General features: G+C 48.9%; 1 protein-coding gene across 5 annotated transcripts in view; it reads left to right on the top strand.

Annotated features, from left to right (window-relative positions):
- SULF2 (sulfatase 2) overlaps positions 1–13,223 on the top strand; it is a 118,793-nt gene that overhangs the window by 2,142 nt on the left and 103,428 nt on the right. The window lies entirely within an intron of this gene.

Raw genomic sequence — 13,223 nt, 5'->3', positions numbered from 1 at the left:
TAAAAGTCAATATTTAATTAACCAAGTAATTACATTCAGCTTACGCTTGAACCTGGGTATTTGCACATCTGTGCATGCCCGGGTGTCCACCCCGGCCCCCTCCATCCGCCCCAGCCTCTGCCGCTCAGTGCCACCCTCCCTTCCTTTGGGGCAGTGAAGGGGAGGCTGCTCTTGAGCGGGTGCTCTGGTAGGATGGGCTTTCCCTGGAGGACACCAGCGTCTCTCCCCCAGAGCAGCAAGAGTCACTCTCATCTCGTGGTTAATAGTGAAGGGGATTTCTTACTGCATCTCCGCTACCCATCACGGAACCACTGGAGGGCTTTAATTAAATGAAAGCCATTCCTATGTGTGTAAAGGGGGGTGGGGAAGACGGGCTGGAGACCACTCACCTTGTAAGGGAAGTTCTTCCAGCTTTTCTTGTCCTAATCCTGGAGAACACTCGTCAAAACAGCTGGTCCAGGGGTGTGGGTTAGTATTTCTACTAAGCAGTTTGAAGGGCACCCATCTCCGTGGACTTTTGCACATGAAGGATCTGCCTTCCTTGGGCCAAGCTTATGTACATAAATGCCCAGTGTTGACATAACTGCCAAGGCTGAGAGTCATTGTGGGTTTGGTGTTTGGGCTTTGCATATAGTTTTGGGGTTTTTTTAATTCGAATTTATGGCTTTTTTAAAACCCCTAATAACATGTTAAGTTTTCAGACTTAAGGATTGAATACTGAGTTAATTGTAAAAAGCCTAGGCTTGGAGGAGGCCAGTGTGGCTGTGTGTGTGTGTACGTGTGTGCACGTGCTTGAGTACGCACACGTGTCCCCTGCCCAACAGCTCTGTTCAGCCGTCATCCCAAGGACCTCTTTAAAGTACAGTTGCACACCCTGACGCGTGTGCCTTTTGATTTGGGAGGTGACATTTCCCTCTTCCTTTCCCTAGGTGGGTTTAATTTATCTGTCTGGACATGCCTCAAGGGGGCAGCTCCTGGTCTCCTAAGTTAGCCAGCCTGGAATATCACCCAAGGCTGTTCTTAGTCCTCCAGAAAGAATGCCTTGTCTTCCAGAAGAATAGCAAAATTCCTAAGCAGCTTGTAGTTCACAGGAAAAGCTTGCTCTAGACTTAGGACGATAGATAACACCTATGCAGGGTTTTATAAGCCAAACACTGATCTAGCCCCCATTACCTAATAACTCACTTAAGTCACACAAAAACCCTGTGAGCCAGGTCCTGTGATTTTCAACATATTAAAGAAGAGGAAATTGGAGGCACAAGGTTGGTGACTTGCTGACAGTTGATCAGGGGTAGAGCCCAGTTATAAGGGGCCCTGAGTTTCCAGGGTCCACTCTGACCCACTGCACTCTCCTCCCTCCGTGCCCTTGGTCTTTCTTTCCCCCAAGCGTCAAAGAAGTACATGCTCAGTGAAAGAAACACATTTAGACAATAAAAGTTTGAAAGGGAGAAGCCCATCAGTAATCCTACTTCCATCCAAAAATCCCCACGATTTGGGGGAATCTCAGATTTGGTTCGCAGGGAGGGCTTTGCCTGGCGATGTTTCCTGCCAATTCGCACACACACCCCTAGTTAGAAAGCAAAGGGGCAAGTCAAATGTGGCTGATAGAAAAAAGCATGACATCTGAGATGAAGGTTTCTGCCCGCTGAAGGCACAGTGGTGGGAGGATTAAAATTCTAGAGGTGAGGCCCTCTTGTGGTTGGAGATGGAGTCACATTGGCCTGACCCTGGAGAGGTGGCCCTGAGGTTCCCAGTTTTCTATCAGGCCTGGGCCCTGGGTGGCTGGTCCACATTGGAAAGGGCCGCCTCAGTGCTGACCTGCAGGTGAGGGCGGCCTCACCTGAGCCTGCCTGCCTTATGATGAGCCCTGCCTGGGGAGTCTGCAAGGCCCCTGATCGGATTCAAGGCGCTCCCTAATTGGAAGATCATTAGGATCGTTATAATTAATTGACATCCTGATAAATGGCGTGATTGCCTAATTGGGATGGTTGCTAGGGAACTAGGCCTCACTTGGAACCCAGAGGGGAAGTGGCTTTGGGCTGGCTGCAGTCGGGTGTTAGGGTTACACACCCAGCAGGGAAGGGGGGGTGGGGAGGCAGGGCACAAAAGCAGCCTCCACCCGCATCTGTCGGTGTTTACTGAGCAGCTGCTGTGTGCAAGTCGCAAATGGAATATCAGTTAGGAGTATTTTCATAAAAGGACTGTAGAGTAATCAGGATTTCTGATACGCAACAGAAAGAGAAAAAATCTCAAAGCAGCATAAGGCCAAAAGAAAGGGACATGTTGGCTTTTATAACCAAAGAATGCTCAGGTAACTCTAGCTTCAGGCACAGCTGGGGTCAGGGCTCAGATTCTGTGATGAGTATCGGTTCCTCTGCATTTCTGCTCGTCCTTCCACGGGGCTCGTTTCCCTCTGGCTCCAGGGGTGGGCAGGCTCTGGCTCCATGGCTAGGGGAGCCAGACTGCCTGGCTACCTGCCCAGCTGTGTGATCTGGGGAGTATTAGTTAACCTCTCTGTGCCTCGGTGTTGTCATCCAGCAAATGACGAGGATCGTAGCACTTATCTCCTGGTTTGTGGTAAAGGATGAAACGAGATCATCAATGTCAAGTGCTTAGCACGGCGTCTGAGCTCGGCAGGCTCTCAGTGAACACTTGGCTGTTATCATAATTGAGGCGTCCGGGTTGGCTGCTGAAGAGCGGTCCTCTTGTCCTCTCCAGGTCAAGCCCAACAGGAGAGAACAAGCCTCTTTTCTGGAAAGCCCATCCTCGCCCAGGCGTCCCTCTGAGGGGACTGGTGTATGTCATGTGCTCACACCACACCAATGCTGGCCGAGGGAATGAGTTGGCTGGGCTCCCGGGCTCCACCCTGGAGCTGTGGAGAGAGAGACTGAGCCCCCGAAGCCCTGGAGAACATAAGTTAGGGGGATCCCAGTGAAAGGAAGCCCATTGCAGGGGAGGCAAATAGCCAATACCTACGATGAGGGGAAACGCAAATGTGGTCAGATGGACCTGTTGCCGTTTCAGTCAAGGTTAGGGCAGCGTGGAAACATCTGCTGGGTGGGCAGTGTCCCCTCCGTCTCCACTGGGATCAGCAGGCACTGGAAGCCTGGCTTTTCTGCCTTAGTGTCTGAAATATACAGCCTGGCCTTGATTCTGTGTTTTCTGATGGCCAGGGGCAGTGTTTGCCCACCCTCCCACCATGAGAATCCTCTGAAGATATTTGTTTAAAAAAACCCACAAAATCCTGGGCAGCCCGGGTGGCTCAGCGGTTTGGTGCCGCCTTCAGCCCAGGGCGTGATCCTGGGGACCCGGGATCGAGTCCCATGTCAGGCTTCCGGCATGGAGCCTGCTGCTCCCTCTGCCTGTGTCTCTGCCTCCTCTATCTGTTTCTCAAATAAATAAATAAAATTTTTAAAAAATCCAGACCCTGCTGATCAAACTCCCAAGGAGGGCCCTGCCTGCTGGAGAGTGAACCAGAGTAGCCCATGTGTGTCCTGCCTCAGCAGGGAGGCTTGGGAAAGGGGACCCTGGGGGATGCCTATCTTGTCTTCCTGCCTGATGCAGGGGCTGTCAGGGGGCAGGGGAAATGCCCTGTGTGAGGTTAGGAGTGAGAAGGCATCAGGAAACTGCTCTCCAGAGCAAGAGAGCCTTCCTTCTATTTGTCCACGCACACATGTTTATTGAGCAGCTGCTATGTGCCAGGCACAGGTTAGGCATCCAGATGAACAAGAGAACACCTGCTTTGTGGGACTTACATCCCAGAGGATGAAAAGCAGATAATAAATATACAAGCAAAGCCCACAAATGAGACTCTTTTGGGAAGTGACAGGCTCTACAGTAAAAAGAAATAGCCTATGATGAAGAATTGGCTGTGTGATGGGGGAGGGGCAGGGAACAGGCTCTGGCAGGTTAACCTCAGGGGAGACCTCTCCCGGGATGTGACCTCTGAGCTGTGACCTAAATTTTGAGAATGAACCAGCCTCAGAAAACTCTGAGGGAAGAGCATTCCAGCTAGAGGGAAGTGGAAGTAGACAGGAGTGGCCTGAGACACCTGTTCAAAACACAGAAACCTGGTGGGGAGGGGACAACAGAAGATGAGGTCAGTGGGGAGAAATTTAGATCTTATTTCAAAGGAAAGGAAAACCGTTGAGTTTTAAGCTAGGGAACGATATGGTTTGTGTTTTAGAAAGATCTTCACGGCTCTCCTGGGAGGGATGCTCTGCAGGTGGCAGCTGGGACAGGTGGGTGGAAACTGATCCTGGCCTAGGTGGCTGTGCTGTCAGTGGACATGGAGTGAAATAGGTGGATTGGAGATCATTTTGGAAGCAGAGGCAGCAGAACTTTCTGGTGCCTTCCATGTTCAGAATGAAGGAAAACGCTGTGGCTTCTCAACCAGGGGCAATTTTGCCGCTGCGCACCCGCCCCCCGCCCCAGGGACATTTAGCAATATCTGGAGACATTTTTGGTTGTCACAGCTAGGGAGAGGTTGCTATAGGCATCTAGCAGGTGGAGGCCAGGGCTGCTATTAAACACCCCCCCCCCCCCAGTGCACACAGGGGCCCCCATGACAAATAATATTGACCATTGTGCCGGGGAACCAGAGGCGATTAGACCGCCTGCGGGGCATGGGGGGATGATCCAGAATTAGTCATGGCATTGTTGGGTTTGAGATGACATGGGGGTCTGAGCACTCAGTGGCTGTTGTTTATATGAGTCTGGGGCTGGTGGCCTAAGTCTGGGAGTTTTTGGAGCACTGATGTTATTTGAGGCCATGGGACTGGGCAGGATTGTCTAGGGAAACGTATTTTGTTTTCTGGTATGGTCCCCTCCTCCTACCATGCCTGTCCTGCATCTATTTGATGAATTTCTTTCGCACACCCCACATGCTCACCTCTTTATGATACTCCTGAGAAATTCCCAAAGGCCCAGGCTGAGCCTCCACTTGTCCATCTCCTCATTGCTCAGTGATTAGCAGACACTACAACGGATGCCCTTGGAGATCTAAGGTCAGGTGGGCTCTTGGGCCTCGCAGGCAATATGGTACCTGCTTGGTACTTCCTGTTGGTGTGGTCTTCAGAGCTTCTCCTCCAGTCCAGACCCAGACTAAATAGAATTCTCTAACCAGAGACCACCACCATTTTGAATTCTACATGGTCTCTTAATACGATTCCAAAACATATGTTGTCCGGTGGCCCTGGCCTCTGACGTGTAGCTTTGTCTTATGAAAGCCTGGCTCACTGCTTTGTTATACCTGGGCCCTGCTTGCAACATAGGTAGGTTCTACCCCAAACCCAGAGTCATGAGTAGGTCTTGTAAGTGAGTTGATGGACAGGGCCATCCCCCTGGGACCATGAGCAGTACCCAAGATGTGTTTGGCCAGGTGGAAGCCAGATGTATTAGGTGAAGAATGTTGCCAATAGACTTTCTCATTGGCTCCCAGTCAGGGCCGCAGTGGGTGACTTGACCCACCTCAGCTGCCAGAAGAGAGGAGCTTTTTGAAAAGAGAATGAAAAACAATTAGTTCCCAGAAGTTCAGGAGATGTTCATGCTCTGGTGAAAATCAGCTCATCCAAAAGCTGCATTTCTGATCTGCTCTAGAGACAGACACTGTCCACAGACTTGTAGAATGCAGGTCACTCTTCTGGATATTTCAGGGAAGAGGAAATCCTACTACAACAGTTCTCAGTGGCTTAGAGTCCTAATCATTTGAATGTGAATCAAGATGTATTCACTGCAAGTAATAGAATTCCTGGCTGAGAGTGGCTTGTACAATAGAAACATTAGTTCTCACTTAACAAGAGTCGAGGCAGGGGAGCCCTGGAGGCAGTTTGTTTGCACAATAATGTCTTCAAAGACCCAGGATCTTCCTGTCCTCTGTTCCTCTGTCCTCCTCCTGTCTCTGGCCTTGCTCTTCATGGTCTCAAGATGGCTGCTGCAGCTCCAGACATTATATCTCCATTCAAAGTGAGAATAAAAAGCAGGACTCCCTGCTGTTTGTCTTTTAATCAGAGAGCAAAATCCTTCCAAGAACACCGTCACCCCAGCAGACTTTGCTTCAGTGCCTCATTAGTCCAGGCTTGGGTTTTGTATCTCACACCTAAGCCAAACACTGGCAGAGGGAAGTGGGCTTTTCATTTGACTTAGCTCAGGGGTTCCCAAAGTGAGCAGATCCGACACCCTCTTCTTAAAGCAAATATTTTTGGCATGTTTACCTGAAATAAATTCACAGATAATAGAACCTATCTGCACATCTTTTAACTGATCAAATACTCCGACTGTAATTTAAAGGAAAACCAAGAGGGAAGTGAGTTAGAGGAAACCATATGTATGCTGATATCTTAGACACAGCTCCACTGGAAGACCAATGAAGCAGTCAGAGGCCCACACTAGTGTGGGATCACATAAATCTGACAGGTACAAACGCAGTAGGGTATGAACATGTGGTTTGGACAGCTCAAATACCACAAGTGCTACAGCCATAAACAATGTGATTTTCCCAAATAGTGAACAATTTCGCAAAATTTCTAAACAAAACAAACTGCAGTCTTCCCTCCGTTTGCTTAGTGGTTGCATTCCCAGAACATTCAGTGTAGAGTAGAACCAGGCAAAACATCTCTTGTGTTTATATGTGAAATGGGGTTCATCTCTGAGGTCAGGTAACTGACCGTAAAAGCTCTTTCACGTGCACGAGCATCTTGTGGGACATTACAAAGTCGTGCTGGAAACAGGGCAGCTCTTCACGGTGGGGAGCGTTGCAAATTATCCAGCATCCCTGCATGGCCGCCAGATGCCAGAAACGTACCCCAGTCACTGTGACAACCAAAAAAAAAAAAAAAAAAAAAAACCTCACAAATTCCTGTGAACACCCCTTTGGGCTGATTTCACCCTTGTGAGAACCATGGGCTTAGACTAATGCTGGTTTATTGCCAGGATGAGGGTCTACCTCCTTAACAAAGTTAGGGTCCTGTAAACTGACTTTTGGAATGACTTTGGGGTGGGGGAGCACCCACAGCTTCTGCCTCAGAGCTGTCCCAAAGCCCCTCTTTCTGCTTCTTACTTGCCTTGTAGACACCTTCCTATGATGTCCTAGTCCCCTTGGGTGGCACAACCCCATGCAGTTAGCACGGACCAGCCTCTCCGGCAAATGGGGTCATGAGTTCTTGGGTGCATCCGGGTATCAGTGGGCTTCCACCTGGGGAGGAGATAATGAAAGTACAGAAGACACATCTCGGAGGATCAGTAGGTCCCAGGGGTTAAGAGGATGCTCTCTGGAGCCAGACCTCCAGCCCAGCCACTTAGTAGCTGGGTGGAGCTAGCTGGTCAGGTCACAGAACCTCTCTGAGCCTCAGATCCCTCTTCTGTAAAATGGGGATAATGATAGTTAGCTTCCTGGCAGCCTCCCCACCTCCGGCACTCAGAGTGAGACACGAGTACAGTGAGTGGGCACATGGAAACTGCTTCCAGAAGTCAGGCGTCATTGCTTATACTTGTAGATCGTTTTTAGCTTTTTTTTTTTTTTAATTGAGGTGTAATCGACTTATAACAATGTACTAGTTTTAGGTGTACAGCATAGTGATTTGACATACATACATGTTGTAAAATGATTATTACATTAGTTTTAATATCCATCATCACCCAGTTAAATGTTTTTCCTTGTGATGAGAATTTTTAAGATTTATTCTCTTAGCAACTTGCAAATACACAGCACCATTAACTACGGTCACCCTGCTGTACATTGTGTCCCCGGTTATCACCGGAAATTTACACCTGTTGACCACCTTCACCCATTTTGCTCACCCCTCGCTGCCCACCTCTGGCAGCCACCAAATCTCTTCTGTGTATGAGTTCCACGAGTTTTGTTTTAAGATTCTGCATCTAAGTGAGCTCACACAGGGTTGTCTTTCTCTGACTTATTTTGCTAAGCCCCATGCCCTCCGGGTCCATCCACGGTGACCGCAAAGGGCAGGATCTCCTCCTTTCTCCAGGCTGAGTAATATTCCATGTGTGTGTCTATACACCACCTCTTCTCTGTTCGTTCATCCTTTGGTGGATATTGAGGCTCCTTCCGTGTCTTGGCTGTTGTGAATAATGCTGCAGCAGACGTGGGGGTGCAGGTATCTTTAGTGATTTCATTTCCTTCGTCTAAATGCCAGAAGTGAAAATGCTAGATCATAGGGTAGTTCTGTTTTTAATTTCTGATAGGGGAACTACCCGCTGCTTTCCACACTGCTTTCTTCTTAGCATCTCGAAGTGCTTCTGCGCCTCCTCCCGTGACCTCTCAGCCACCCTGTCCACAAGGAGTGCTGCAATCTGCCCCCTGCAGAGGATGGAGTCCAGCTCAGAGAGACGCCACAAGTAGGCCAGGTAACTAGAGCCTGAGCGTGAGGCTTCCTGACCGTATGAGGTCCGCTGTGTCCCACTCCCACCCTGCCCTCACCCACCCCACACTTAGGCCTCAATCAGGCCAGCTCAGGAGGGGAGCAAGACTTGGGGACCCATCTGTAGAGCCCCGAGCCACTTCTGGGAGCCCAAAGTGGGCTTGTCACCACGTACTCAGGAGATGCTCATAAGCTGAGCAGGAGTTCATAATCAATCTCCAGGGCGGCACCCAGGCCACACCCAGACCAATTAAATCAGTGCCCCAGGGTTGGGGCTGGGGCATCAGGATATTTTAGGGCTCCCAAGTGACTCCAGTGTGCAGCTAACACAGGAAGAGAAGGTGCTGGATGGGATGCCTTCTGCTAGGCATTTCTGCAAATAGATGGTAGCGGCTCCTGTAATAAAACCGTCCTTCTTTGGCCTGTTGTACCTATAGAAAAGTCCAGACTCCTTGGGGTAAGCTACCCTGCCCTGTACCACCTGGCCTCTGCCCCCAACTCACACCCCACTCCTCAAAGCTTATTAAACTGTCACACTAAAAAAATAATAATAATAATAATAAAAAAAATAAAAAATAAAAAAAAATAAACTGTCACACTGACCTCTTCTCTGTTCCTTGGCCACATCCAAGTTTGTTCCAACCTCAGGGCCTTTGCACTTGCTGTCTCCTCTGTCTGAACATCACAAGTGTGGCTCCTTTTGATCCATCAGGTCTCAGCTCAAACGTCACATCCTTATTAGATAATGCCTAAAATGACGCCTGTGTTATGTTGATCACACCACTCTCTGGAATTAACTCAATGTACTTGCTTATTTGTCCTTTGTCCTCTCTCACTAAAAAGTAAGCCCCGTGGCCACAAAGCCAGGTCTGTCTCGTTCACTTCTGTATTCCCAGCACCCAGAGCAAGTCCCAGCACTCTGCATGCTCGGGAGATATTTTTTGGTCGAAGAAATCTGGAAGGAGGCTTGAAGATGCTCTGCTGGGTCTGAATCTAGAGTTCAGGGATCCAAGCTCAAAAGTGACTGCTGAAGGCAAAGGAGTCAAAACCAGCGTGTCACTTGCAGGAAGCAAAGGGGGGAGTGGGAAGAGTTGCCCTTGCACACTCCCCAGTCCCTGGACCCTCCTTGCACCCCATGCAGTGCCGGAGCTGGGATTCATGCTGACATCGCTCAGAAAGGGGCAGCCATCCCCCTCAGGCCACAGCAGGGGCATCAGACCCTGTGGAATGGCCTGTGGAACCCTCCGCTTCTGACCGGTCTCAGGCCACTTGGGACGTGCATGTTAATCCATAAGATCAGTGATGTGAGGTTTCTGCAGGTGCCCTGTCTCTGCACCTGCATTGTCCCCTCCGGAAAGGAACTGTCACAGCTCAGACCTGCCTCTCTCTCCTCCTCTCCTGAACTCACACCCCTGAAAGCTCATGTTTCTACACACCAGGCAGTGTTCTAAGTGCCCACTCAGGTGTATGCACGGTAACTCCGTGCCACAGGCTGTGTCCGTCCGTTCACGCTGCTCTATCAACATCAGAGACTAGCAGGATTGTAAGCAACAGATTTCTCACCAAGGTCACGGTGCCAGCAGATTCAGAGTCTGGTGAGACACCACTTCCTCATTCACAGATGACACCTTCTTGTGTCCTCATGTGGCAGAGGGGCAAGGGAGTTCTCTGGGGTCTATTTTATAAGGACACTAATCCCATTCATGAGAGCTCCCCCCTCGTGCCTCATCACCTCCCAAAGACCCCACCCCCTAATAGTATATCGTATTGGGGATTAGGTTTCACCATATGAGTTTTGGGGAAACACAAACATTCCATCTATAGCACAGAGACCCTTTAATCCCCATTTTCCAGACAAGGAAGGTGGGATGCAAAGAAGTCTCCCCGTGTTCTGTCCTATTAGAGAAGGATATCACAGGCTGGCTAAGCAGGGTCTGTGTTCAGCTCACAGAAGCGTTTAACCTACATGCTGTTTTGAACATATTTTAAAGTTGTCAGATCTTTTAAAAATTGTGAGATTTCTACATTTTAAAAATCAGAGTTTCTAATTTGTGGGGGAAAAAAAGGGAGACGGGCACGTCTGGCCGCCTTGAGTTCCATCCCCACCAATTTTAGGTTCACCACTTTGCCACAGTCCCTCCCGTTCCCTATTGTCTGAAGCTGCAATCAGGTTCACTTGCCACTGGTCATTGCACTTGCCCTGCTGGTCTCATCGTGGAGCAGTATTTCTTTGTGTTCTTAACGCCTCTATCAAGAGTGTAGAGTGAGGGGATCCCGGAGTGGCTCAGCGGTTTAGCGCCTGCCTTTGGCCCAGGGCGCGATCCTGGAGTTCCGGGATCGATTCCCACGTCGGGCTCCCGGCATGGAGCCTGCTTCTCCCTCCTCCTGTGTCTCTGCCTCTCTCTCTCTCTCTCTCTCTCTCTCTCTGTCATAAATAAATAAATAAATCTTTAAAAAAAAAAAAAAAAAAGAGTGTAGAGTGAGAGCTGGAGAGAAGGGAGTGTGTGGGTTTTTCTTTCACTCACCCACTTCATTTAGGTCACCTGCCTGGCCCACATGGGCATTGGAGTTCACCCTCAGCCACAACACTTTGTTCAAATCAAATGGCCACATTTCTAGAGACCATGCGTTGCAATTTTGTTTATAATAATAACAGAAGTCTAATATCTATTGGGTACTTGTTGCCAAGCATTTGGTCATCACTACAAAACTTTTGATCAGAGCCTGTTATCATCTCCATTTTGTAATTGAGGAAACTGAGGCACCATGGGTGATGCCTCCACTGGAATAGGGGCCCCTTAAGCTTGTTCATCTTCATACCACTCGTGCTCAGATGACTGGCCGTTTGAAACCGTGATTTAAAGAATGAATGAATGAGGTTCTCCTCTAAGTGTTCATCTGATTAAAGCCATTGGCCCCTGGAGACCAAACATCTTGATTCATCACAGGTCGTTTGTGATACTCCATTTGGAGGAATGGGCTCTAATCAGTGTCATTCAAGGCTCTTTGGTTGTGTTTCTGGTTGTGACAGATCACCCCCAGCTTGGTGGCTTAAAGCAACATTGTATTTGTAACAATTCTGTGGGTTGCCTAGTGGTTCTCCTGCTTCCTATAATATAAGCGGGAAGATCCAAAATGGCTAAACTCAAATGGCCAGCCCCTAGTGCTGGTCACCAGGCAGGAGTACACTGGGGCCATCCACTGAATCCTCCATCCTCCTCCATGGGCCTCTTCCCACAGCTGCTTGCACTTCCTCACAGTATGGTGGTCTCTGAGCGGCATGGCTCCTAGAAACACAAAAATGAAAGCTGCCAGGCCTTCTAAGGCATTAGCTTAGGAAGCTCTAGGGCCCCTACCCCTCGAGCAGGAGTTGCTGGAGAAGGGGTTCCAATGGGACAGATGCACCCTGACTTTTTCCTTCTGCCCTTGACACTCCTTTTATTTTTTTTATTTTTTTTTTTTTGTTGTTGTTGTCTTGGAACAAAATTTATTTATTTATTTATTTTTATTTTATTTTATTTTTTTTTTTAATTTATTTTTTATTGGTGTTCAATTTACTAACATACAGAATAACCCCCAGTGCCCGTCACCCATTCACTCCCACCCCCGCGCCCTCCTCCCCTTCCACCACCCCTAGTTCGTTTCCCAGAGTTAGCAGTCTTTACGTTCTGTCTCCCTTTCTGATATTTCCCACACATTTCTTCCCCCTTCCCTTATATTCCCTTTCACTATTATTTATATTCCCCAAATGAATGAGAACATATAATGTTTGTCCTTCTCCGACTGGCTTACTTCACTCAGCTTGACACTCCTTTTAAAAGTCAAACGCCTTGTGAGAGTCTGACCAACTTTGGTCACATGATCACCGCTGGGTCACATGGCAGGAAAAAGTGACACAACCTGGCAGGGGAGAGAAAAATCCTCAAAAGGAAATTGGGTTCCGAGGATCAAGAGAAGGGGACCAGATGCTGGGCAAAGTTAGAAACCACCACTCAGCCCCTGAATAAATGACACCTAGGATGAGAGATTATCATTTTTGAATAAGTAGCTGGAAGATGGATGGATGGATGGATGGATGGATGGATGGATGGATGGGTAGAGGAATGATTGAATGCGTTTTTTAAAAATCTAGTATAAGTAGAATGCCCAAGGGGCACCTGGATGGCTCAGCCAGTTAAGCATCTGACTTTTTATTTCAGCTCAGGTCAGGCTTTCAGGTCCATGAGATTAGCCCTGCATCAGGCTCTATCCTGGGTGTAGAGCCTGCTTAAGATTCTCTCCTCTTTCTTTTCCAAAAAATAAAAACAAGAATGCCCAAGTCTCTGGTCTCTCTTCCAGGTCAGGGAGCCCATAACCCAGGTACTGCTGGGGGCCGAGAGCCCTCTTTATGAAACAGAATCAGCTCCCAGAATCCCTGCTGTGCCTCAGCATCCTAACCCCAAAAATGGGGATAATCTGAGCTGGCTCCTGGAAGGGAGAGCATGTGCAATAATGAGGGAACCTCCAGCACAGTGAGTGTGCTCCCGCCTCCCCAGACCCCACCCCGCCTGGACACTGGCAGCCAGCTCTCGCACCTTCTTTTGCAGCCACTGGACACCCAGTGACACCCTGTGAGTCCCTCAGTGTGGTGAGACTGCCAGTGGGAGAAACTGAGCCAAGCATAAAGAGCACCTCTAACCTATGGCTTTTCTCCCCTCGGCAGTCTATTTCCAGCTGCTGATTGGATTGCACAGCATGCCAGGGTTGGAAATGGACCTGTCATGTGAAAGGGTTGGAAATGGACCTGTCATGTGAAATTCTCTCGACTTGCATCTCTAAATTTAGTGAGTTATTTGGGAAAAGTTG

The sequence above is a fragment of the Canis lupus genome, chromosome 24, assembly GCF_003254725.2.
Source record: "Canis lupus dingo isolate Sandy chromosome 24, ASM325472v2, whole genome shotgun sequence".
In the NCBI taxonomy this organism is placed as follows: Eukaryota; Metazoa; Chordata; class Mammalia; order Carnivora; family Canidae; genus Canis; species Canis lupus.
The sequence above is the reverse complement of the archived record's forward strand: the minus strand, read 5'-3'. Positions and strand labels throughout refer to the sequence as shown.